A 27,124-nucleotide genomic window follows, 5' to 3' on the forward strand; every position below is an offset into this window, starting at 1 on the left:
AACATTGTCTTTAATGTGATAAAGCTAATACCACGGTAACATAAGAGAGTGAAGAGAGAAATAAGTCCAACGGGAGAAAAATAACCGTAGTTATATATATTACTGCTAGTTAGCTAGCTTAAGATAAATCGCTAACGCTAGCTTGCTAGCTCAACAGGTGGAGCAGATATACTGCAGTGCTTTTCACCTGGAGACAACTAAAAGGTAATTTGAGTGAATTTAGATGACTATAACTTAGCTGTTGGTTACTTACTGTGAGTGAATTTGTCCTTTACATTTCACCCTTTTAGTCAATGAGGAGCGGAGGACCTCCTCCAGTAGCCTCCTGAGGCCAGTACTTCCTGTAACGTCAGCGCAGTGGCAGAAGTAAGTAAACACAGATTTCTCAAAGCGCTTGTGTCTTTGCTTGTAAAGTTACAACAAATGTAGCCTGTGGCATTGTAAACAGTATATATTAAAATCAGATTTAGGCTGCGGTCAGACTGTTTGTGGCTTAAAATTCATATAGTATTAGAGCTGCAGTCATTAGTAGAATAATCAATTAGCTGATCAAAAGAAAATTAGTCACCAACTACTTTTATAATTACTTAATCATCATTAATTATTGTATTTAATTAATTATTCAAATGTTTCAGTTGTTTTTCTAGCAAAAATGTGAAAAACTTGCTGATTCAAGCCTATGTTGCAAATTTAGTGATTTTCCTTAAGTGATAATTGAACTTTTTAACATTCAGTAGTCAGTGAATCATTAATAATCAATATGAGACATTGGTGCATGTCTTTTTCTCACTTCAAGGTTTTCTTTAAACAATTCTAACGGCACATTTGTTTAGTCAAACATTGATTAATGAAGCACAAACAATTTAAACAAACAGAAAATAAGCCTCGTGCTTGAAACGGCTGCTCTTGTCCTCATGTATTTATTTAACAAAAGGCTCCACCAAACAAAACAACATCAAAGCAATTAATGCCATTTTTAGATTAAGAAGGCAGACCAAACCAAACCACGAGAAAACCTGTGAGCACTGGAGAAATGACGCACAAATTATACATTGTTGGTAAATACATTTTTAATTAAGTCTTAAAGGTGAAGTCTTAAAGGCAAAGAATCGATTAAGGATTAATCATTAATATCCCTAATATTAACTTTGTAGCATTTTGCAAACTCATGGGTCTCTTACTTCAATGGGATTTGATGGATTGCATTACATTGTCTTACCTGTACCTGAAGCAACACAGCCAGCATATGTAGCCATTTTAATATAGTGCTGAAATTGGTATGAATCCTCAATAAAACTGGCCATTGCCTAAAGAGAATAGGAAGTGCCTGATGGGTTCAATGAACGAAGTTACAGAATAGTTTACACATTTGGTCTGACTCATACTGATAACTGCACCTGTGGATGGGGTCCCCTCATTATCAAACATGCTTGGTTTTTGACTTTCCTTTATCACTGACTTTGTCTCTCTGTGTTAGCAAATAACAACAACAAAATAAGGACCAAATAAAGTACATTTTGGTTTGTTTATTTCTGGATTTTTGCTTATGTACTCACTCTTGTGCGTTCCAGTGAGCTCCCTTTTAAATTCAAATACTTTGTTCGTCCCCTGAGTGGCAATTTAAGGCAAGCCGGTTTGCAAACAAAACCAAATAATTCATTCACAAACATAACAACAATGTAAAACACAAAATGTTATTGTGGCAATAAAAGTATAATAAAAGCAAAATTAAAAGACAAAAGAAACCAGTTGCCAACTCTTTGCTGACAAACTGTCTACAAAGCTTATACTACAATACTACTGCAATACTACAAAGACATGTGCATGTTCCAAGTGGATCAATCAATAAAGTACACTGACCCTCCCTTTAACCTTGGCTGTTCTCAAGTCTTATGGCATCTGGAATGAAACCAAACTTACTTTTGTTTGTTTAACATACACGCAATATAAGATACATTCCTCATGTCTGGTTTGAGAGATCGTGCTTGAGCAAAAACATACTACTAAAGATGTACCGATCAATTGATTGTAATGTTGAATATTGCTGAGACTCTCAGCAATATTCAACAGTGCTTGTCACAGCCACACCTATGAGCATGCTAGCATGACATTGGCCAAGAACTAGATAAAGTGAAGAATCAGTGGAGATAAGTAGAGAGGGCAAGAAAATGTTGAGAGGGAGAGAGAAAATAGGACAAGGCCTGGCAATAACCTGGAGCACTTTAGGAGAAAATGTTGTTAGTAGTGTAATAATTAGAGTTTTTTATTAATTTACAATTAAAATTCCTATTAAAAAAAGTTACAAAAAAGGTTTGTGTGTGCCGTCATTCGTATTTCTTTGAAAGAAAGAAAATTGCAGTCAGCTAAAATTAGAATCGGCCGGTCAGTTTAAATAATTGGAAATCAGAATTGGCAATTGGAAATTCTGCAATCAGTGCATCGCTAATGATTTTTGAGCAGGTATGTGTGTATAGCCTCTACAAGTTGGCTTTGTTTTCTGACAAACCATTGTTAACAGGACATTTGGCTTATCACAGTGACTGCCAATTGTGCCAACAGAACTTTACATACGGTGGACGCATTAGCAGCATTGTGATAGGAAGATTTAGGCCTCTGGTTTAATGCTGGTAAACTACTGGGTAACCAGCAGGGTATGTTCATTCTTGTCTTACCGGAATCTCCTGTGTGCGCTGGTTCACACAGCCGAAGTGTGTGTGGAAATCCTGATGTGGGTGTGTTATAAATATCCCATCTTCCCTCCCCTGTTATCTGCAGAGCCTCCAGAGAACATGCACAGACCTTTTAATATTATACTGATATCATATGGAAAAATATCATTAAAGTTATTGTTGAGTAGCTACAACAGACCGTAGTTACAGTGGTCCATAAATAATGGTCTCTGCCAGGGGTCTGTGAAAAGTTTTCAAATTCATTCATTCATTCATTTATTTTACAAAAAATTCCATAGTTCAATAATGATTATGTTCTGATATAACAATTTATAACTCTCTTCTTCTCTCACCAGTCAAGCACACCTCATCCATTAATAGTGGAAACAATCCAAAGGACACAAGACACTGTATATATATATTTATATATATATATGATATTATGTTTTAATATGACAATATATTTCTTATCACGTAAGGAGTCTTGGAAGAAAAAAAACAGAACCTATAGGACATGTTAATGATCGAAATGATATTTAAAAAAATCCTAACTTGTGTGCTTAAGGAAGTTGTCGTTCCTCATTGCAATGACAACGGAAATAAAAAATGTTCTCACAGCAGTGAAATTAGACAAAGATAATAGATGCGACATGACAGTTCAGGAGACAGTTCCCAAAATTGAGAAATGTATAATTTAAAGATAATTTTATTTCACTGGATTCATGTGATGATTTTAAATTTAAACTTGGCGGAATTTTTTGTGCTGTTAGAATAAAGTAGTACAGAATGAAGTAGTACAGAACATAATTTAGTATGTAATGGATGGTTTTTAAGTGTTATAGTTTGGACAAAGGGCGTGACCAAAGCACTTTGGCATGAACTGCATTAACCTGTGACCCTGAAAAAAAGCATGTGTAAAGAAAATTAATGAAATGATGAAAACAAATCCCAAAGGACATGATGTCAATTCAGTGTTCGTGTGCTATTGTTCAATACGAAACTGAAAGAAAAAAAGGAATGACAGATTTTGAATAAGCCAGTGTGCACACAGAGGCACACCCAAAATGAGCTCACTGAATTGTCTTAAATCTAAATGGAAACTGTTCAAACAGACATATGTCTCAATCTCAGTTCCATGTAACTTGACACAAGCCACGTACCACATCGGCACGTGCCATATACTCACAACAACTAACTTTATACTTAATTAAAAGACCTCCACAAATCCTGTATTGGCTTTCAACCCATAAGGAAGCAGTCACATACATTAAGACGGTGCTGCAATTCAGCATTATAGTCATGCACATTTATTACGTTTACTCTGGATAGCTCAAACAGCCATGCATGACTCAATCCATCTCTGTTTTGTGCAGAGAGAGTTGCTTGTGAGATGAATATATGCAAAAAAACTGCCACAAATGTGCAAAAAAAAAAAAAAAATTATGCTGAATAGAAAAAACAGATAAATTAAAGCGCTGCTTCACTGATTTCCATTTTCTAAATGAAAGAATCACAGCTTCTCATGGTTCTTTATTATCATTTTGACTTTCTCTGGGTCTCTTACATAATGTGTTTATTTTATTGTAATGTCTGGATGAAGATGTACACTAATCTACTGTCATTTTAACCAATCTCTGTTTGACCCATGATTTTTTTACAAAGATATAACTGAAATTAAGCTCGAAAAGACTTAATACTAATAACAATACAGCACAATTACAGTCATGTGGAGATTTGAGTCTGTGCCACTATACACTGTATGTACTCAATAAATTAGGGTCAAGTAACAGTGATGGAGTAAGTGTGCTCCATGCTTTGTTGATGGAATTTATATGGCTGTGATAATTGTGAGAATATGCATTAAAAATACCAACAAAATAGCCATCAGTAACTTGCACATGACAGAATACAGAAAATAATAACTGTATTAATTTTAGTGTATTGCAATTACAATTACACAATTACATACAGTCACACTGTTAGCTCTTATGTAATTCTGTGTATATTTTCACCAGTGTTTCTGTGCCTCCTGTTTCTGCTTTTCTTGTGTGACCCTTTGACACACTTCTAAACACTAAATAGTTAACACTGAAGTATACGTATAAACAAATATGAATTAATGATAGATTTAACTACAGTTAACAATCGCAATGTGTTATGACATTTGCGAGTGCAGAATTACATAGTGATTGATATAGGATTATTATTAAACAAGCAAAACTCCTACACACTCTGTTATTATTAATTATAACACCCAGACTTTTATTTTTAAGCAAGCATTAAACATCCTTCATTGATAATGGAAAAATCAGTTTTGTTTAACAAAACACAAACCTCAGCCCTAGATTTCTAAGCTCACAATTTGTCAAAATTTTAAACTTGACTTCAGAATACTTTAATGACTCTTTAAAACTTTAATGTTTAAACATAAAAAACATTGCATCAGCTCTTGTTGCGAACTACAAGGAGTAAATTTATAGTGTTTACATAAAATATAATAGGTATGTTATAAATCATATCTGCCCTTTCCGGAATTTTGTCGGCAAGAAATATCATGTCTTTGTAACGTTCATGGACTGATTCACATGTAGATTAGGTATAGTGAGCAGCTGTACCAAAGAAAGCAAAAAAGTTGCATAAACACAGGTAGATCAATTAATTGGAATGTATTCTAGCTCTGCAATATATATATGTATATTTAGCATATCATGCAGCCCTAAATACAGGGCAAATGCACTCATTGAAACTACGACTAAACTGATGTAATTACAATAGAATAACATTAGAAAATAACAATGTAACATGCATATGCACATTAACATAACATATGCATATTAATTAATTAATGATGTGAGGCGGTGCAAGTTTTGTTAATTTATGAATCAGTGTAATTTAGATTTCACTGGCTTTTTTAAAGATTGTTGTGGCCAAAAATGTTGGATTTGACAGCAGATTTTCTAAAAAAAATTGTGGTGCACACTGCAATGTTTTTTATGACTTTTTCCACTGAAAATGCCAGAGCAAGTGAAAATTGCAAAAAAAAAAAAAAAGACAGAAAAAAGAAGAAAAAAGTAATTCATTACAGGCAACTTGTTCCAGGGAAAATAAAACACACTCTCTTCTCTAACTTCCTTAGAGTGTTCTAAGGAACTTTTCCTAAAAACCTCAGGATTACAAGAATTTTAACAGAATGTACTTTATTTGTACTTGATAAAGATGTTCAACAAAGCTTTTTGGAGCTCAAACTCCATCAACGCAGTGAGGACAAAATGATAAAATATTAAAGAGGACACAGCGTTAATAAATGTCAATAAAAATGACAAACCATGTGTTCTTTTCACTACCATGACAAAATAAAAATAGTAAATAACAAAACACTTTGCCGTATGTGACATGCACATGGGTGACTGCTATTTGTAGAACCCTTGGGACGCAACAATATTTAGTCAGATCTTCAGAAAAGTTGCAGTGATTTGACAAAATTGCAAAGTTGTGCTGAATTTGCTGCCGACTGCGACTTCCTGGAGGGACTGTTAATTCATCATTAAGTTTAGACTGAAGCCATGATAGAGCTGCAACTCTGATCATCTGCAGTAACAACCAAACCACCCTTTGCAATTTTTTAAACTTTACGGAAAAATTTATCCAGAACCGCAGAAATGGTAACAATTATTGTGCCCTTGACGTTTTAACGTGTAATGTTAAGCTTAAAAAAGTCTCAAGTGTCCGTACATTATAGTGTGATTATAGAGCATGTTGCCTAAAGAATGCATTCTGGGCTCTCTTGAAATATAGAAATAAAGGGAAAAAAACCCCAAAACAAAACATCTGTGAGGATAGAGGGTGGCAGCAAATGGCAGTTCAAAACAGCATTTAACAAAATTTAAACACAGTTTTCCAGTGTTTATTACATCGCCAGCAGTATGACAGCCCCCAGACAACATTCATGAAAGTAATTATCTCAATAAAGCCTAGGTACAAAAACAATCCAGTGCCTCCTCTTTGTGGACATTAGCCTGTTGGCACTGCTGTGTTGTGACTGTGCGCCAGATAGTCCTTTACAGGGATATTCCCTGTTGCCAGCCATAATTAATTGCTTTACAGTCTTCGAGGCCATAATGCTCATCAGTTATTAATTAGAAATTCATTTCACTGAATAAATAATGCTCATGATTGATGATGAAACTTGTAATTAGGTTCTTGGAGTAATGCACAGGGGAGAAAGCCTTTACACTTGAATCCAGGCTATTAAATACTGCTCATTTAAGGGACTGCTATACCTCTTGTCATAAACCCAGGCTGCCACCGTAGCATCTGGATTCAGGGAGCAGGAACATAAGTTGTTATTCACATAGGTTATGTTAGGCTACCTGCTTAAACAACGACTTATGATCCTTCATGCTGCTGAGCTCTTTTGTTCCTGAAAACTAAAGCATTCATTCTCAAAGTGTCAGGCTAGAGCAGCAATAACTTGCTATCAAGTTCAAAACAACAGAGAAAGGTAAAACAGATTAGGTTATTACTAATCTGTGTCCTCTCAAACATATAGCGCGGTTGTTATGAATCTCATGGGTCCAGCCAGGCATCATATAGTGTACAGTCTTTTTAAATGACGAGAGAGAACTGTGAAAACTCAAGCCGTCTATGGCTCACTATTGATTTTACGCAGAAGACCCAACCATTGTTGATAGCCTTTTTGATATATTTTCTTGCAACCACCAGTCCCTTTGGAGTTTTGTGGAAAATAAACCAGTCAATATACACCTATTAGGATTTCTTGATCTGAGCCCATAAACCTATGGTGCACAGTGTTTCCGATGCTCATCGCATCATAATAGCAGAGAGACCAAAAGCTATTACTTTTAGAGGGTGAATGATTAACAATTTAATGGCTCTCTGTATTACTCTACTTCCAGGCCAATTAACATGATTGACCAGCAGTAGAGAGGAAGGTGCACCATGACTTCCCTCAACAAAAAGACTGAAGAAAAAAAAAACAAAACAGCAGCTGATGATGGTGTAGCCTCATCAAGCAAGAATACTACCAGTCCTTTTCACCTGTCATCACGGGTGGGAGTGAGCAATGGTAACCCCCCACTCCCTCTCCCTTTGGCTAACCAGTATCTGCCCTATTAGCAATTTATAATGGAGATCAAGAAGTAGTCAGTGGAGAATGAAGACAACTGTCTGCACCCATTCCTAATTGGCTTTATGTTATCCTTCTGATAAATGGCTCGCAACTACTATAGAGTCCCGTGGATTTTATTGCCCTAATAGGACTCCGTAACTGGATTTACTAACAGATAGCGGGTCAGAAAGGACATAGAGAGCAAAAATGTTAATTAATATCAATAATGGCCAATTATTAGTTTGACAGAGGGATCCAAGCTAGCTGTGTGCTCTAATGACTCTGAGCTAACTTGAAGGGAAACACTGGCGAATTAGCATAACTGTGTATGCGCACTCCATGGAGGTGCCCAGCAAACATCTGTTATGTTAGAAATTCAAATAGAATTCCTATTAGTAACCCTGGCTGTGGTTGCATAATCAGTCATTCTTCTCTGGCCATTTTTGAGGCGCTAACAATGCCCCTGTGACTGGTGGAACTCCTCCCTTTGGGCTTTCCAATCAAATTTGGCCCCATGTGGACCAGGTCCTAACAACAGACGAGGCAATGTGGACTTCTGAGGGGAGCTTTGTGCTCTGACAGGAGCTCAATCTATCCACCCATGACACATGACTGAAGAAAGGAAAACTGTTATTTATTTGAATACGGAAGATACGAGTTAAGGAATTAATGTAGAAATATAGCTTTCTGACCTGCTGGGATGCAGCTACTTATTCCCCTGCGCCCTTTGTGTGTTTTTACTCACATGCAAAGTGTATTTTGAGGCACTGAATTGTTTGCAAGTTGTATTTATGCCATGAATTCTAGTTCAATACTGAATAAATATAGTAGGAAAGAAGATTTATTAATTTATACTGAGGTCATCTGAAGACAGCAGCTTCTTTAGGATATTGGAAACAGAAAATATTTTGCTAAGGAATTGATTTTCTATTTGGAGCAAGTAATGTTATTTCTCTGTGCCTTGGGGGAATTACTGCATACTACTGTATGGATGCTGGCGGGCATCTTACGTTTGTTGCTTAACTATCTTTGGAATCAATGGCTACTGTTACACAGAATAAATGCACTAAAAGGCAAAAATCATCATCATTCAAGAGCCATCCTTAATATTTGTATGCAATAGCAAAATAAAAATGAAATCCAGATTTCTTTTGGACATTATTGAGCTGCCTTGTATGGATGCAGGGTTTAACTTAATTTTATATACTGACACTGGTATGCACAAAAATGATAGGATAACGAGGGCTGAACCTTTTCATGAGCCTTATTCTCCAATTTGCCACCTCAACAATTTAGTCTCACAGCATTGTTACGTTTGTGAAAATTATTAACACATTTAAAACATATTTTAAATGTTACATTCCAGGATTTGTTGCACTGTACACACTGTTTTGAGCATTTGCCACTCACTTTCTCTCTTCCTCCCCAATAAATAATCAAAAACACCATGACTAATTCGAGACTAAGATTTTTTTTTCTGGTGAGTGAAGCACAAGGCCTACCTACTTTACTTTTACTTTTTAGTTAGTCAGCTTCTCATTAACATGCTCCTGTGCTTGACATTCAGTATTACCTTATGCTACCCTAAAGCCACATGTGCAATAAAATATACCAATAATTTAATGTGTAAATACTTCCTGTATATTGTAGGTAGGGCCCGACCAAAACAGGATTTTTGGGGTATATGCCAATAATGATATTAGTGAGTAAAAAGTTCCGAGAATGATATATTGAAATGATCCCTCAAATGTGCATATCAAACACTTGTGACAAAGATATGTAATGGAGAAGGATATTTTACAGTTTAACAATAAACTTAATTGTCCAAAATGACATCAGGACATTGAAACAGCAAACCTTCACTGGTATTTTGTCATCATTATTATTAAAAATGAAATATTGATCATTATGTTAATAATACACATATGATAATATGATGTAAATAATCTAGTTCCTCTAAAACATACTGTCCTTTCCTGTTTGTAATGTTGTAAACACCCCTCCCAAACACTTGCACTTTTCTGTACAATTTTTTACAGTTATGGTTACAGACATTCTCTCCACCTCTTTACAGTCATTTACATTTTCTGTAAATATCATGATAATAGTATTAGCATGAATTATTTTGGACATGATAATTGTATTGTGAAAATCTAATAAGGATTTCAGGATTCAGTGTAATTATTATTACTATTATACAACTTGACATAATAAAATTAGAGTTGTAGTTCCTTCACAGTACACACAGATTTCAACATATAAGCAGATAGAGAATACATATATATATGTAGGGTTAGGGTTAGTGTTTTATATATATGTATATACATATATTTATATATATATACATATATATATATATATATATATATATATATATATATATATATATATATATATATATATATATATATATATATATATATATATGTATGTATATATATATATATATATATACAACCAGGAAATAATTCTGTAGCGCATTTTTTTTTGGGAAAGGGAAGCATCAACTTTGACTGAGCACGAAACATCATAGATGAAAAAACAGAGTCCTCCTCCCCTCATCCTGCTGGAGTCATTATGACAACCTTGACTCTATAAATATATATATATATATATATATATATATATATATATATATATATATATAAAGTGAATTAAGAAGGATAAAATATACATAAAATGTTGCCTATAAAACTGAAAGAAATCTGGATTATGTTTTGTCAAAAAACAAACAAAAAAGTTTTCATATTTGCACATCGTCTGCTAATATCAGCTGACCAATATACGTATCTGGCCTTAACTGTGGGGATATTTCCATCTAACCTTAAATTCCCAGCCTGCCTGATGAGGGTCAGAAACTTGTATTATGCTCAGTTTAATGTCACTGCATTAATTCTTAAAGTAATATTACCCCTCGCTATCTGCAGAATAGTGCGAGACTGCTGTCATGACTTACAACTTGCTGTGACCTTCTCTGTTATAATCTGAGCATGTAATTCCCTCTAGTGTAATGTCATGTTTGATCAGAGGAGCTACCAGTGTCCTGATCTCAGCAGCGCACAGCAGGAGGTGTGGCGAGTCAAATGGACAACCAGAGGTTCCCCTTAAGGGCAAAATTGACGCTGTCTGCATATTCCTCCCTCGCTGTGCTTGTGGGACGATTAAATTTTTTAAATTCTGGAGCCATCACCAGTGGGGTATTTGAAAGCAAATAACTGTCATGATGATGACTGATTCTTTAATTTACACTAACAAGGAGGGGGTCTATGTGAAATCAAATTTTATGTTAGTGTTTGGAGGGAAAAAATCAGCTGCCACATTTTTTGAGCCAATTGCTTATTTATTTATTCATTTAATTATTTGGTTGCAGACTATTTGCTTTAAGTGTTTTTTTGTTATTTGAATTAATATCTGTGTCCTGAATTAATATCAGTTTGTTAATAAAAAAAACAACATATGTTTGGTGCACAGTGCTGCATCCAACAGATTTGGGCACAGTATACATGACTGGGCGACTCCATGGTTGTATATATGAAATAGCTTCAGCTTTACGCTCCTCTCCATTCCACGGCCTCCGGTGTATAAATTTAGTTGATGGTTTTCGTTTCTCTTTCTTAATTCATTGCAGTCGGATTCCTCTTTGATGCAGTTCTGTTGTCCCCCAAACAATTGAAGTGGAGACAATGGAGGCATAATGATAGATCCGTGTACCCACCATCTGTAAGAGCAGCTGCTCCCTTGCATCTGTACAATATGCTGGAGCGGGGAGCCTCAGTAATCTGCATAATAAGGAGAGGGCTTATCTCAGTCTAGTTAATAATCACAAGCAATCGATGCACTTCATTCCCTCACTCTTGACTGATGAAAAAAGCAGCAAAGTTTTGGTATGTTTGCCGTATCCTCAAGATGGGCAGGGGTCACGGCGTAATGCCAAGCTGTTGATTTTGCCTGAAGCTACAGATTTAGTCTGCACTCTATTTCATCTTTTCATGAATACCATAATTACAGCAGGACGCTCTGAGTTATCATACTGCCTCTCCCCCTCCTCACTCCCTTATAGGGTTTATAGCCTCTGTAGCAATGCTGGAGCTCATATAAGACTTGGCTGTATGACTCAAAGTCTGTGATAAACACGTAGCTTGTGTAGTGTTGATAAGAGTCACGCCTTATAAGCAATACTCTAAGACTGGCTAGAAGATTGGGCCCGTAAAACACTAAAAAATTCATTGGAAATGTAACCCCCTGTCTGAAATGCCTTCTTAGACACTACTGCCTCTGTGCATGTGGTCATAACACAGCTGTAGTAAGTTGTTTTCAACAGGGCATCACAGCTCAAGCAAACTTTTATCTCTGACTAAGTTTGTCAAAAGTATTGCTACTTTTTCGATACCCCTTGTTTACTTGTTTGTTTGATTATACAGTACATGTAGTTAAAGTATCAAAAATACAAAGCTGTTAAAAAATCTCAGTGCTGTAGGGCTGCAACTAACTATTATTTTCATTGTGAGTTAATCTGTCAGTTATTTTCTTGATTAATCATTCAGTTGTTTGGTCTATAAAATACTGGAAAATTATGAAAAATATTGATTGGTGCTTCCCAAAGTCCAAAGTGATGTCCTCAAATGTCATGTTTTGTTCACAACCCAAAGATATTCACTTTACTGTCAAAGGAAGTAAAGAAACCCCAAAATATTCACATTTAAGAAGATGGAATCAGATAATTTTGTCTTTTTTTCCTTAAAAAAATATACAAATTAATTAATTGATTATCAAAATAGTTGGTGATTAATTTTGTAATTGATTAATAATTGATTAATCTATGAAGTTTTATAGCATTCATCAGAAGCCTGTTTAGTTTTTATTGACCTGTCTGAAACTTGTCTTGCAGAAAAACCAGAAAGTGTTCAATGACTTTTCTATACCAGCACTGTGTGCAGGCTGTTAAAAAAAAAGAAAACATTTTGTGGGCCTAGGGTTTTATTTCTTTTTGTCATGATATCAAAAGAGGCTTTAAGTGACATTTTTTTTATATTAGTATTGTATTGGAGTTTCAATCTCTCTCTCTCTGACTTCAGAGTATTTTTTTCTGGCCAGCAACCGACTGGTATGTGGTGTTGTCAAGATACCAGTATTTTAAACTTTTAAAACAATACTCCATACCTCTTTCGATACCTTAGAAACAAGAAAAATAACGTTCTAGGCACACAAAATATATTTTTTCTTCTTTTTTGTAAATTAGCAACCTGCACACAGTGCTGGTACAGAAAAACTCACGGTATACTTCCTGTATATTTCAGGCAGGACTGAGCTGAACTGAGGTCTTGCACTTTGATCATTTGTTTTTATAGCTTTGGTACTTTCAACACTATGAAATCTGAGTTATTGTTCTTAAACACATGGTACTGAAAAAAATATTGATACTTAGATACTTTTAACAACCTTACTTGTTTGTTCTTAGACTTATCAAGCAATTATCCTTTCAATTGTAAACCACCTGCTGTGGTAAGGAATATTTTTAAATGGATAAGTGATTCATAAAGAAGAAATTTGACTCTAAACATTTATGATACTTGATTATGCATTCACTGAAAAGTCCTTTAACTTCAGCTGGAGGGTTTTGAAAGTCAATACTTGGCTTAAATACTTGTTGACAGTCTGGGAGCTCACGATCTATCCATTGAATGGCCTTTTTGTGCTTTGTCCGTATGTGACATTGAACATTTCGTCATGCAATTTAATAAATGCCTCCGGGGTTTGAGAATCAGTATATTATTATTTTCTTAAACAAACCCTCCTATTTATTACACTTGGTAATAGCCGCTAAGGACACACTAAATTGATTGGATAGAAAGTATGCAATAATATTGATCAACAAAGTCTCCCTTTGGTATTCTCTTGTTAAATATGCTCATTAAATCAAGTCTATTTAATACTCTGCAGTGTGAAAGCAGAATAAGCTTTAATTGTTCATGTTCTTTGTTCAAGATACTGTAAGAGAATAGACTCAGTGCTGTGTGAGAGAAGAATATTTTAACAGAGGCATTTGAATTCATTCTGTAAGTGATCATTTATAATTTTTCAGTCATTAAATCTTCTTTGTTTATAAATTAATAGCGTAAATGAAATCACACTTTTTTTTGATTTGCTGATGCTGTATGAATGAATGGATTTTTTATATAGCCTGGAATATATGCTGCATATTAAAAATTGCCAAGCACTTCCCATGGTTCCTGAACCTCCTAATTAAGCATGCATGATGTTTCTCTCCCAGCTGCTAGGCTTCTGAAATGCACTTGGCAGGTGTATTGAGCCCCCCAGTGAGGCCTGAGAATGAGAGTGGTATACGTAGAAGTGCAGGTGTGACATGTTAGGAGGAGTCCAGGTGCTTATTGAGTTATCAGAGGCAGCCACTGCACGTTTGATTTATCATCTGGGGTTTAGCATTGCCATATCTGAGCGGCAATATATCAGACAACAAAATAAAATGTTCAGAAAATTACCCGCTGGAGCGCTGCAGTCGTGATAACTTACATGCAGTGCACGGGCAGACGTGGCGCAGCACCCACTGACACTTCATGTGAAAAATTGACAATGCTTATTGAACCTGTATAGTGACAACACTCACTAAATCATGAATGCAGAGCCTTTAGCCAAGCCAAAGATTCACCTTGAATTCACCCTTTAAGTGTTATGATTTGTCACTGATTTGTGGTTTATGGTTTGTTTGTCTGCACTTGAATCAAATGGCTAAGTTCAGGCAGGTCTCACTGAGTGCATTACCAGATAGACCAATTAGAATATGTTTGAACATCTAATAAACCACATCCATTAGAACAAACTCTTCAGGTACTCATCATACAACGTGCGCTCTTTGACATGAATGCCATGCTTACCTCTGCATTCTTCAGAGCCTTAAACTCAGAATGAGGCAGCCAGGCTCCATGAGCACATAAAAGGTACCCAGATTTATGGGGAGGTTTTTATCCTAGACTCAGGCACCATCTGATAAACAAGCACTCTTTGCTTGAGGCTAAATAATACTCTTTGAGGTCCTGATTTACAATGCTGTGAAGGACCCATTTGTGGTTCAGCTCTGAGGCACGCACCTCTGTGATTGGTCATCCGTAAGCTCAAAATTTGGGCTCAGATCTACAGCTCACGAGCTTAAGGATTTCTAAATGGACAAATGCATAAGTGATGGTAGGTTTTTATTCAGAGTTAATAGATGAAGAGAAATGAACTTTTCAGACATGTGAAAGGTTCTTAGATTTAACAAAATCCTCCCCAATTCCCTCTGATTGAAGCTCAAACTGAGGCAGCGTGCAGCCAATCTAATATTCCCAGCTTTTTAAAGGGGAACTCATTGGGGTATTGGTCCACTACATGGACTCCTAAGAGATCTGATTAAAGGGAAATCCCTCTATGTTTTACCCTCACCTTCTCCATAATAAATCAGATGCACATTGCAAATGCCTAAATTCATCTCACATCACCTGGAGGAGAACAAGTTTCCAATGAAGGGGATAGATGCTCAAAAATACTAATTGTGCTTTGCCCTTTTTCAACTAGCTCACATGCAACTATGTTTTCAGTAATTTGAAATATAGTAGGTAACACATGACATTTGTTAGGCTATTATTTTATACTCTCTGCAGTCCTTGGTGGAGCCCGATGCTGATATTGTTATTAGGGAGTAAATGAAATTCCAACATCTATATATTCTTGGCTCCTTAGTCTAAATATTGTATTTTTGTAAACTACTAGGGGTGGGAGAAAAAAATTAATTCCATTGCGTATCATGTTTTTTTTTTTTTTTTCCACGATTCCTGAATGATTTTATATAAACAACGAGCACTTAGTCCTCTTAGCACAGTGCTCATACATAATGAGAATTACAATTGTGCATGAACAGAAATTAGCATTGCAGTTGCTGTAGTATTGTCTTAATAAACAGATCTGTTTTATTTCACATGCTTAATATAGGGGTGTCACAGTATCAATATTTAATTGAAATTAAATCGAAATGAACAAAGTCCAGTTGAAATTGAAAATTGAAAATCTAATTAAAAAATGGAAGTTTTATCAAATCATGGATTTAGAGAATCGTGAAACGTCCCATAATGCTTACCATAAAACAACATGTACTTTCAGGCGTATTTTTCCTCTGATCTGTGGAATCAAACTAATAGCTACTGACTTTTCACTTTGCTAACTCAGTTTGCAACTCTGGCTTCAATGGTCCACACTGACCAGCTACAGAACATCAAACGGTCAAAGCTCAAGATCAAAATTCCCATTGGGTGTAAAAAAATACATCCAGGGGCTCTTTTAATTTTGGCCTAACACCTTATTTTTATTTATTATTTTCTTATGGCACCAGCTTGCTGAACAGGAACAGTTAAATGTGTCAGTTTACTTCAAAAAGTCTTTTATTTGCCCCTTTTATGTGCAGTGTAGCAATGATGCTGCTGAAATAAAATTATTATTAATAAAATAATAGAATTGCAATACTTAAGAATCCTAATACATATTACATCATCCCAGCCCTAACAACTGCAATATTCACATTCCCAATAAGTCACATTGGTGATTATGTTTTTTAATGGAGCATAATTAAAGTGTTTAAGTATTCAGATTGCCACATAACCTATCAATGCTTAAAAAAAGGCCACACATTATAAGGTATGGTGTGGACTCAAATTATACAACATGACACTGAGCGTCTCAACTAATTATGGAGTGCATGGACCCAGGGTTACTTCAAGAGCACTAAACTACTGTCAAATGAATTAAAGTTCAGTTGTGTGCACACTTAAAAAGAAGAACAGGCAAATTCTCCATTGCTGACATGCACAGGATTATGTGTTTACAAGTTCTTGGTGCATGATAGAAAGTTCTGTAGCCTGGATATTACCCAGTGAATTAACTGCTAATGATAGCATCAACTTTCATTAATGAAAAAAAATCACAGATCATTTACCTCATGTGGATTGCATATAAAGAGACACAGAGGATGATCCAGTCTAATCAGATTTAAGTCATAATATTTCATGTTTTATTGTCCTGACATTAAGCATATTCACTCTAAAGAAAAGGCTTTGCTGTTAAACAGTTTTTGTGCATTGTAAGCCTTGTAGTGAATGGTAAAAGATGTGGTGATTTTTAAGCAGAGCCCAGCCTATATTTATCACAGTCCTCTCATGTTGCAGCCTATACATCAGACTCTCTATTTACAGACCTTAACTTTAAAGCCTCACACCTCGCCGAGATATATTTATCCTCATATCAAATGTCACTAACACAGCATCCCTCCTTAACCTGCCTCATTTAGCTGCAGTTGTTAAATGAAGTTCAACACCTGAGAAAAACAACTAACTGGGCAATTTTCCTTGTTTGTTCGGTGGTTTATAGAAATTAAAACACTGTCGTCGTGCTTCAAATAACATCTATTTTAAGCCTTGTCTTTTATTTGATGTTTATGGGGTTGTGAGAAGGCCATGACATTGTTGGGTCATATTTGACACATTAATTGGACTAAGGGCTTTTCATCACAGCTGTTGGGAAATTAAGAGGAGATTGAAAGCCCCTGATGTCTTGTAATTACTGTTTCATGTTGTGTAGCCTCACTTACGAACAGCAGCGCTCTCTGATAAATGGGCAGTAAAAGCAATAATAGAGCAACTACCATACAAAAGAGTTAAGAGGGAAACATCCAAAGTTGAGGTAAGGAGAAAGAAATTCTACTTGCATCACTTATAAATTAATACAAAGTAATATTTTTATACTACATCCGATCCATTATGAGTTAAGTCAGAACCGAATTACATGGTTAACTTCACTGTGGTCACAATCAAGAACACAATTAACAACACAATTTTGGCTGTGTAACAGCATGCTTAGCAAAGGAAATGCTCTGCCCAGTGCGTTTCAGGCTTTATTCCAGAGAAAGGGGGGTGGCATTCAAAACAAACCGCTGTCCCTGATATCAGCTGGTTAATCCTCTCCTTTTAGTGGCTTTATTGGTTCATTCAAGAGGGTCTGTTGACATTCCCCCTGCCCTGTTAAAAGGCGACTGCATCTCAAGTGAAATCTGGAGTGTTCTTTACACAGGCGGGGAGCCCCATGTGGCTCCTGCCTCCCAGTGGGCCTGTGATTTTCCTGCTTTAAGTGTCTACTGTCAACACTAATTTGTCCCACTCCTCCTCCGCCCCCTCCGGAGGGGGACGCTCTCCTAAAGTTTTAATAAAAGATCAGCTATAACTCCCTGTTTTCTGGGGGTGAGACAAGAGCTTTAAAAGCCACAGAGGCAATAAGATGCCAGGTAATGATTACAAGGCTTGAACAGAAGCAGTTACCAATACCACATGCTGTTTTACACAGCACACTGAAAAGTGTGTGTTGCAGCTAAAGGCTGTCTCCTTTACAGGAGTCATCTACAAATCAGTAGATGTAACCTCAGCATTAACTTATCTGAAATGAAAAGCAAAATTGTTGTTTTTCTATAATGTGATCTTCATTGACATGAAAATGTAAGTTTAAAATCCTGGATATTGTGTGATAGTGGTTCTGCGCTTTAGACTCAATCTCCTGCCAAATAGAGGAAATAAAAGAGGAATTGTTTTATTGTACAGTATACTAAAATATAGGAATAATATCACAATATTTCAAGTATTCTGAATATATTCTTGACGATATGACAAAATACTGAAAAATATTCTTGTTTTAGTTTGGTTTAGCAGTAGCTGTTGGTTTTTCTCACACTCAAACTGGGTGTTTCTGCTTGAGGTTGTGGAATTAGTCTGTTTTATTGCCCCGTGTGTTTATACAGTCTTCTTGCACTTCTCACATATTATCATTATTCGAACTCTTCCACCGTGGAGTCAGTAGCAATGTAACTTTCACTTCCAGCTATATTTGGTTGTTGCTGTGTGTAACGTTATGATGTCATTCAGTCAACAAGTTGTAGTATGGTCACTATCACATGTGATTTTTTCTTTTAGCATGAAAAAAATTAGAGGGATATATTTGTGAACAAAATGATATGGCACGCCCCTAGTAACATATATACACTGTAAAAATGAACTGTTTGTTTTAACTCAAAAAGTTAGTGTCTGCATTATAATTTTAAGTTAACTGAATTTGAAAATACAAGTTGTGGTAATTTTGTAATGATTCAAAAGAAATAAACATATCCAGTCAAATAAACTTGATTAATTAAATAAGATTAATTCAGTGGTACTTGAGGAAACATGTTCAGTAAGCTTAAGATATCAAGTTGTCAGTCACACTGACGAGCATTACAAACAAATTCAATTTTCTCAGTTTGAAAAGTCCATTATATTCAAGAGAAGGCAGACATCTCTACAGTCGACATCTCCAAAACTCAGCTTCTCATATCAAAACTATCGAGATGGCTAAATAGCATTACATATAAGAGGAAAAATATATATTTTTGATTTTGGGGTGAGCTTTTTCATGGAAGTTTTGAAACAGTGCATACGGGTAAGTCTGCAAATATGCTGCTCATGCTTCTTTAGAAACTTAATTTAATGAGTCAGTGGAATTTTGTGCAGTACATTCATTAAACTCATCATTTCAAGTCAAAAGACTAAAGGTTAGATGAACTCATGTATATAAGTTCTGAAAATAAATACTTAAAATTTTAAGTTTTTTTTTAACCTGAATAAATAAAACTTAGTTAAGCTAATGAGAAAAGTTAATGAGAAGAGAATAGTTTAGTTCTCTTGTTTTTACAGTGTATTGCTTACAACTTATTTTCTGCATCACTTAAAATGATCACAGAAACAAATTCTCTAAAGATGTTAGTGCAAAAGCAGTTGTTCAAGTTATACTTTAATGTTTCATTTTATTTACTGTGTGACTGCATGTGTCTCTGGCCGCTGTTTGTGGTCTAATACAAACTGTGAAAATGTGTTGCAGCTCAGTAAATCCCTTTGTGTGTTTTCATTTATCCATTTTTCCTCAGGATTAATAAGAGCAACATGATTGCAAATAATAGTTTCTGACATGTTTTGCTTGAATACCATTTCAGAGCTCGACAAAGTAAATTGCTCCATTTCATTTGTCTGCCTTTGATGTCTAAAGGAAAATCAATGGAAAAAGTAATTTCTCTCCTGCCATTTAACCAAATTCCCATCTACCTGAATGATAGGTCCCTGGGAAAGCAGTCAGGAGACTTTCTTTTCAATTATCCCTGACTTGTTTACATAGTGTTTTGTTCACTGGACTAGATGTTAACATACAAATCTCATATGGGTTTGGCTGTTATTGAAGAAGCTTAATACAATTTCACTTCTAAGGTAGGCAAGAACCATGTAGGAAATTGTTCAATATCTCAGTCGAAGCCCAATTTTCACCGCATTGTTTTGTCGCACAGTGTATTGTACGGTTATGGTAATGTAATATGCATAATTCATACACCTAGGGCCCCCACCTCATTTTTGATTCTGCTGTCCTGCCTGTTCATCTGAAGCTGAATTAATGCTACATTGTCCATTAGGCGGCCATAACACAGGGCAATGCTGTCACACACTGTGGTTGAACAGAAATTCCCTTGAGGCAAATGGTATTCTTCATTTTTCCATTTTTGTATACGGGCTATACAAGAATTGCTTTTCAAAACACCACATTTCTCATTTTGGGTCAAGACTGATGTTTTAGATAGCGAGATAATAATTCTCCCAAGTAATAGGAAACAGCACCGTCACAAGGAACTGCATGTATGTTTTTCCGCGCCATCCCGAGATAGAATTTTGCTTTGCTTTGTGCTAACTGTGTTTTAGCTTATACTATTCTCTGGTGGATTAGTGGCTGTGAGAGCACAAAGAGAGAGCGTTAGATGTGGCTTGTTATCCTCTCCAGGGTTCACTTAGAGAGCCCCAGACTGCTGCAGTTGTGACCTTCATAAGGCACTGTCTCCCTGCTGGGAACACACACACACACACGCACCAAGCACATCCACTCCACAGCCGGCACTCATTGGGTCATGATGGGGCTAAGCAGCCCCATTACAGCATGCTCATCTAGGCTGGGATCACGTGCACAAAGCGTAGAGATGGACTCTAGCCAAGAGGTCTTGGGCCCGTGGTTTCTAGCTCCACAGCCCGAGTGTACTGTACTTAAAGCTGCAGGAAGGAGTCATAAGATGCAGTAAATTAATGTTCTTCTTTGTATGCTATAGCCTCTCTGTGTCATCTTTTCCTCATGATACCATTCTTGTGATGTTTCAGGCTGAGCTCAGTGTATTATAAATCCATTTTTTGGACATGCTGTGGTCAGTTTAATGATCATTATGTGGCTTAGATGGAAAAACAAGGGAATAAGGTGAATCAATGATCGATTTTACAATGTGACTTGATTCATGGGTAGTGCTGTGATAAATGGCTGTCTTATCGAGCTTGAGGGTAACTGTTGTGAAATAAATTTGTATGTTGTGAGAGAGAACTCATAAGAAAGGCCTTTTGGCTTTGCTCTCAGTGTTTCATCAGTTGATCCTTCTTAATAACCCATAACACCCTATTGTGTGTGAACATACTGTGTTAGCTAATGACTACAGATTATACAGCAGCATACAGTGTAAAGGTAACTATGAGACATTTCAGATATTCATTATGGAGCTTCTGCTGCAGCTGTGCCCTCTGAAATCTTTTGAGATCCAGATTTTAAATCCCTAAGCACCACAACACCCAGTGTTTTTTTTTTCCTCCCATTTTTATTGAATTAGTCAAATGAGATACGGAATTGCCTTTCTCATTGAGGTATGTAGCTTCTGTGCCAGCTCTGTAAAAACACGGGCATGTATAATATCAAGCGGAGGATCTGTCTTTGATTCTAGCTGATGGGAGGGCGAGCTTCACCTAAAGGTACTGAAGCAAAGAAATAATGGTATACTACACTGCTTGTGAAAAGCAATAGGAGAACGGAGGGGGGTTCACATTAAAAGTGTCTCTCTAGGTAGCTGACATGACGCGACTAGTCAGACGTAAATAATGACAGACGGAAACTATCATGAGGTCTGTGAAGCATCCGCGTGCTGCCATCATTTTCTGTCTAACCTTGCATTGCCAGCAGCTCACCAGCTCTAGAGATCATTTAAAAAGCAGACTAACGATGCTGCCAGACCTAACACCACTCACAAGGATTTGCATGAGTTTAGATCAGCTAAATAGATTTTTATTTCAGCCATAGGTGATGATTCGCGCATAGCAACATTTGCCATCTTTTTAAATTCGTGCATAATTTTCAATAATTCATTTAAAACATATTTTTTAATCACATAATTTTAAAGGGCTTTCCTGTTGCTGTTTTAACAAGTGGCGTGTCTGTGCTGCTTTTCTGTTACATGCCTGTTTGCCAAACTACTGCTGATGAGAAAAATAGGGTTCATTTTTCTCTTTAAGTGGATATGTCACTGTTTGAGTGAGGGTAAAATGATGATACAAGAGCACTAAAAGTTAATATCAATTCATTGAATGACCCGATGCTTCCACGGGTTGGCTTTTTAATTATATTCTGTTCATGTGACATACAGTTGCTTTACTACCTGTAAATCAAATTTAAATCAGGTACCACGAAGGGCACAATTGAGAAAGATGGGCCTAATTCTAAAATGTTTATTTTTGCATTGCATAGCAAGAGATGAGCAAAGTCATTTAGTTTGGGCAGAATGCTTTTCTTCACACTGATGCAGCGACCCGCGACACGTCTAAAATAACATTCTTATAATTGCTCTATGGCTGTAATACCTTTATAGTGTTTTTATATTTCTGATGAGGCCATTCATTTCTTGCTTCAACCTGTAAGAACATGCACATATTTCATGCAGAGAGTATGTTGCATTTAAGTGATATGAAAAATAATTTGAATATCCGCATGGACTCTCATTTATTGTCCCAGCTCACTGGTTCCTTACTAGAGGACAATAACAATGCAAAAAAGGAGCCCATTCTGCTATATAATTAAAATCATCTTTGGGGACATGTTTTGCTCTGCACACAAAATTTGAAACTTAAAAAATGGCATAGTAATGTATTTGCATAATATAACAATGAGTCCCACTCAACAAATTTATTAGTCTAGATTCTGAAAAAGCCATGGCAAAGCAACTTGCATACTATAATTGGCATCTTGTGGTTTGCTTTCCTGAGGAGAAAGTGAATTTTATGTGCTTTTATAATAAATAGCATATTTAAGCACCCAGGAAATCACTGCAAGACATCCATCCTACATCGTTTCATTTATTCTAGTGTGTTTAATTAAAGCTCGGAAACTACATGCAATTTGTGTCTGAACAGTGTCTAATGTCTGAGACTGGTTATTAGATATTAAATTGATGCATAATTCAGGCAATTAAGAAAGTAATCACACAAAGTAATGTAATGGAAGTTAATTATTACTGCATAAGCAAACAGTTCATCAATGCTAGTTAACGCTGTGACTGCATCCCTAATATGCTCACCAAGCACGGAAATTCCTCTCCCTCAATGTTTTGATGTGCTGATTAAACATTGTAGAGGCAGATTAGTGAAGAAAAGAAGCAGGGCCCTCTCACCTCTGCTGTTCCTGAGCGACAGGGTTCAGTGTGTTGTCGCAGCGGGGGGGTGGGGTGGGTGGGTGGAGGGCTTCTCGCCCGTCGCCTCTTCAATCGCCAAAAATGACGAGGGTGGTTGTTTCAGTGCAGCCGAGTCCAGTCTGCACTCATGTCACAGGTAGCGTGACTGACTGCCATGTCCTTTTTTTTTTTTTTTGTTCCCCCTCCCTCACTCTGAACATTTTCAAGTTCCAGGTTGTCTTTTTTTCACATTCTTGTTTTACACACTATGTACTATATATGAGTACAGGGTAGGACAAAATAAGAGGAACACCTTACAAAGCAATGGCATACAGCATTACTGGAGTGTTAAATGAAAAAATCCCTATGTATGTAGATGTCTGTCTGTCCATCCATCCGTCCGTTTGTTTATCTTAGAAATGAATCGTGGGAAGTGTTAGATCCAGAGATGTTCTGATGTTCTGATACCATTTTTTCTCCCTGATAACAATACCTGAACCTTGTGTATCAGCTGATACAGAGTATTACTGCAATACCAGTGTGTTAAAAAAATGTACTGTACCCTACACTAGGACTGGGCAATTACATTTCCTACATTCGATTATGAATTAATTTGCAATAAAGCAGATGACCATATCGACATATTCAAGTTGTCAGTGTTTCCACTGGTCGCTGCTGAGGGGCGCTTTATTTCAGTCAGCTGTAAAGAGTGTAGATCAGATCGCAGTATAATAGTTGCTAAAAGGCTGTGTGTTTCGTTCGAAAGAAATAAAGAAGTCTCTGTTTATCTAATGTTTCTACAGTGTCTTCCTGTATTCTTCACAGCAGAGCTGGTCTGTGAAAAGCTGACTTAGCTAGTTAGCAGCTACAAGTAATTCTGACTTTTTTTTTCGCAGAAGAAAAAGAACAAAACAATCACATCACATAAGAAAATGTAATCCTCTGATCATGTTTTTTACTCTACCGGTGGCTTCCAGCTCTGAGACATATCTGGAAGACCTCTGGTTTTACGCTGTTTTAATCATCTTTGGTCTGTTTTGTAATAGCTAACTAGCTAGCTCACATTCACAACAAATGCCTCTAGACCCACACACTCACCTCCTTAAAGGGGAAGGCTCGGACAGTAACACGGATTCAGTGGGTGTATAATTCAAGTCCATTACTTAAGCAGAAGTACTAATACCCCACATTGGAAATACTCCTTTGTAGGTATTGGAAAGAAATTTACAGAAAGTGTCAAAAGTAAATATAGCATCTCTTTTATCGTAAAAGTTTCACTGTCAGTGCTTTACTATTATATCTGATGTTTTTGGATTAATTACTGCTGCGTGAATGTGTACATAACATTTAAGTGCTATATATGTTTAAGGTTGTGCTCATTTTAGCTACTGTTAGGTAATTTAATCTATAGCAATGCATCATATTCTACAAGATCCTTATATGTTTGCACTATTTGAGAATTTACAATATGCTATTTTAAAGAGGATAATCGATTAAATGAAGATATTATTTTTAAGCCGTATTGCCCAGCCCTACCCTACACTACTAAACCTGTATGGCACCACCTCGGGCTCTGTGGAATTATACTGGGAATTGTTTACTATTTTCCTGACTATATATTAGTGGCTATCTATCTATCTATCTATCTATCTATCTATCTATCTATCTATCTATCTATCTATCTGTCTATCTGTCTATCTGTCTATGTGTCTATCTGTCTGTTCTTGCAGCTAGAGAAATGCATGCTGTAACCTTGTTTACCTGCCATTTTCCTTGTGCAGAAAAAAGCTCAGTGACAACACTGCGCTTTCCTGTGTGAGTTCAAAGACCCAAAATCACGTAAAACCAACAATTGGGCAGCCAGACACACTCTCTCTCTTTTGAAGACATCCGATAAAACAAGACCTTCCAGCCTCGGGTTGTTTTCCTGAGTAAACATGCGTGTCACAGTTGACCTTTCCCGGGGTCAGGCTGCTTTTATATTGGCTGACATGTTTCCAACTTAATAGAACTGTTTAGCGGAGATCCCCCGGGCCCCTATATTTATTAAGCTGCAATGAGTTGCATCTGTCTGGTTGAATCAAGAGGACCAATCAGCTGAGGTCAGACACATAGTAACAGAAATATAGACATATAGTGACACACGAGCACATGCTTAATATGGGAACACACACATACACAGTGATGCAGACGTACAGATTTGCAGCATGCACACATACATGCAGAACCAGTTACAATTTGCAGCTAATTATTTCCTGCTATTAAATGATTATTGTGTTCATATTAGCTCCTTGTAGTATTAGTATATGTGTAACAAGGAGCAGTATATGTAGTCATATAATGTATGGCAGGGGTTGTTAGAGGCAGAGCAGCATGTGGTCTAGTGTGACACTCTTTTGTCTTGTTTTCTAAGCAGTTTTCTGAGGTGTATTGATTTATCTTTGTTCAGCCTTTGTACAACATCCCATAATGCCGGTCATTTTCTTAGACTGATTTTAAGCCCCTGTCTGGTAATCAGGGATAATTGTCAATTATCACAAGGAACCATCAGATCAATTACTGCAAAATCAATGCAGCCACTTGGCTTGCACTGCCTCTTTTCCTCTAGCAGAACTTCCACCTGGAGTGGTAAAAAAAAAAGCTTGTAAATCTAAAGATGCATATAAAGCATCTAAAATATTAAGTTTTTTAGGGTTCCTTTGTGTTGCTGGAGAATCATTGCCGGGTTGTGTTTTACTGTCATGTTTCTGAAATAGCGAGGCACCAGATGCACCTCTTGTTGCTGTTGTTTTATAACACCTAATGGAGACAAAACTATTGTTACCTCTTAAACTGAAGGCTGTGTATTATATCTTTTCCTTTTTATGAGCGAGCTGGAGAGAGCCTCTATTCCTGCTGGCTGAGATGACTTTTGTGATGAAAGTTAATGTCGGGGAGTCCTGATGTCCTTATTTTCCTCTCAGAGGCAAGATTCCACTTTCACCTCATGAAGGAAAGACGCCATCCGCTGAATGGCTTCCTCCGTGTATGGAAACAAATGTGCTGCTGTAATGGAATAGCCCGGTCAGCAGCCTAATGTATTATCTCCTCCTCAACGTATTTATTTACACTCAACTACTCCACAAATTGTCTTGTCATCTTAATGGGTGAGGATTAATCTGTTGCCATGCAGGCTAAGGTGAACGAAAGAGATTGACTCTTTCCAAACTTTGTTTGTGGCCCCAAAGGGCGAGTTAACGCTTTAAAGTTCACACTTTCAGATGTTGTACGATGAGATTTGTTTTACTGTTTTGTTTCTGTCTGATTTAAATAGAAAGTAAACCTCACTGAGTTAATCATAAATAGACTATTTGTGTATTCGGTTACAATTAACATATAATAATAAGTCGCAGGTTTGCACTATGTGGAATTTATGCTTTGCCTTTTTTCATTATACCCACAGAGTGTCTTGTTCAAGGACATACCTTACATCTCACCACTGAGGAAGGACAAGCTATATCAAGACAAATGGTAAGGTCATCATTAAATCTATCGCAGTATCTGTAATGTTTAATACAGAGTATATTGTGTCTACATATTAGATATTGAATCCTTGTTTAAGACGGCTGCCAGAATCATGTTGTCCATTTCGATATATGTCAATTGTGCTATAATCATTTTCAGTGAATCTAGCAGAGATTGTCATTTACCCAGTGTCCAAACTGCTCATATTTCATCCCCACCTGAAAGAGGCTGCCATTGAATATAATCACATAC

At 36.5% G+C, this 27,124-nt stretch overlaps 1 long non-coding RNA gene across 1 annotated transcript; it reads left to right on the plus strand.

Annotated features, from left to right (window-relative positions):
• Positions 1-288: 288 nt before the first annotated feature.
• Positions 289-26,878, plus strand: LOC146322957 (uncharacterized). Its single transcript, XR_014771341.1, has 2 exons — positions 289-366; positions 26,811-26,878. It is a non-coding gene; the product is annotated as an uncharacterized LOC146322957 (long non-coding RNA).
• Positions 26,879-27,124: the final 246 nt, after the last annotated feature.

The sequence above is a fragment of the Lutjanus erythropterus genome, chromosome 8 (assembly GCF_056507025.1).
Source record: "Lutjanus erythropterus isolate fLutEry1 chromosome 8, fLutEry1.hap2, whole genome shotgun sequence".
NCBI classification, from domain to species: domain Eukaryota; kingdom Metazoa; phylum Chordata; class Actinopteri; order Lutjaniformes; family Lutjanidae; genus Lutjanus; species Lutjanus erythropterus.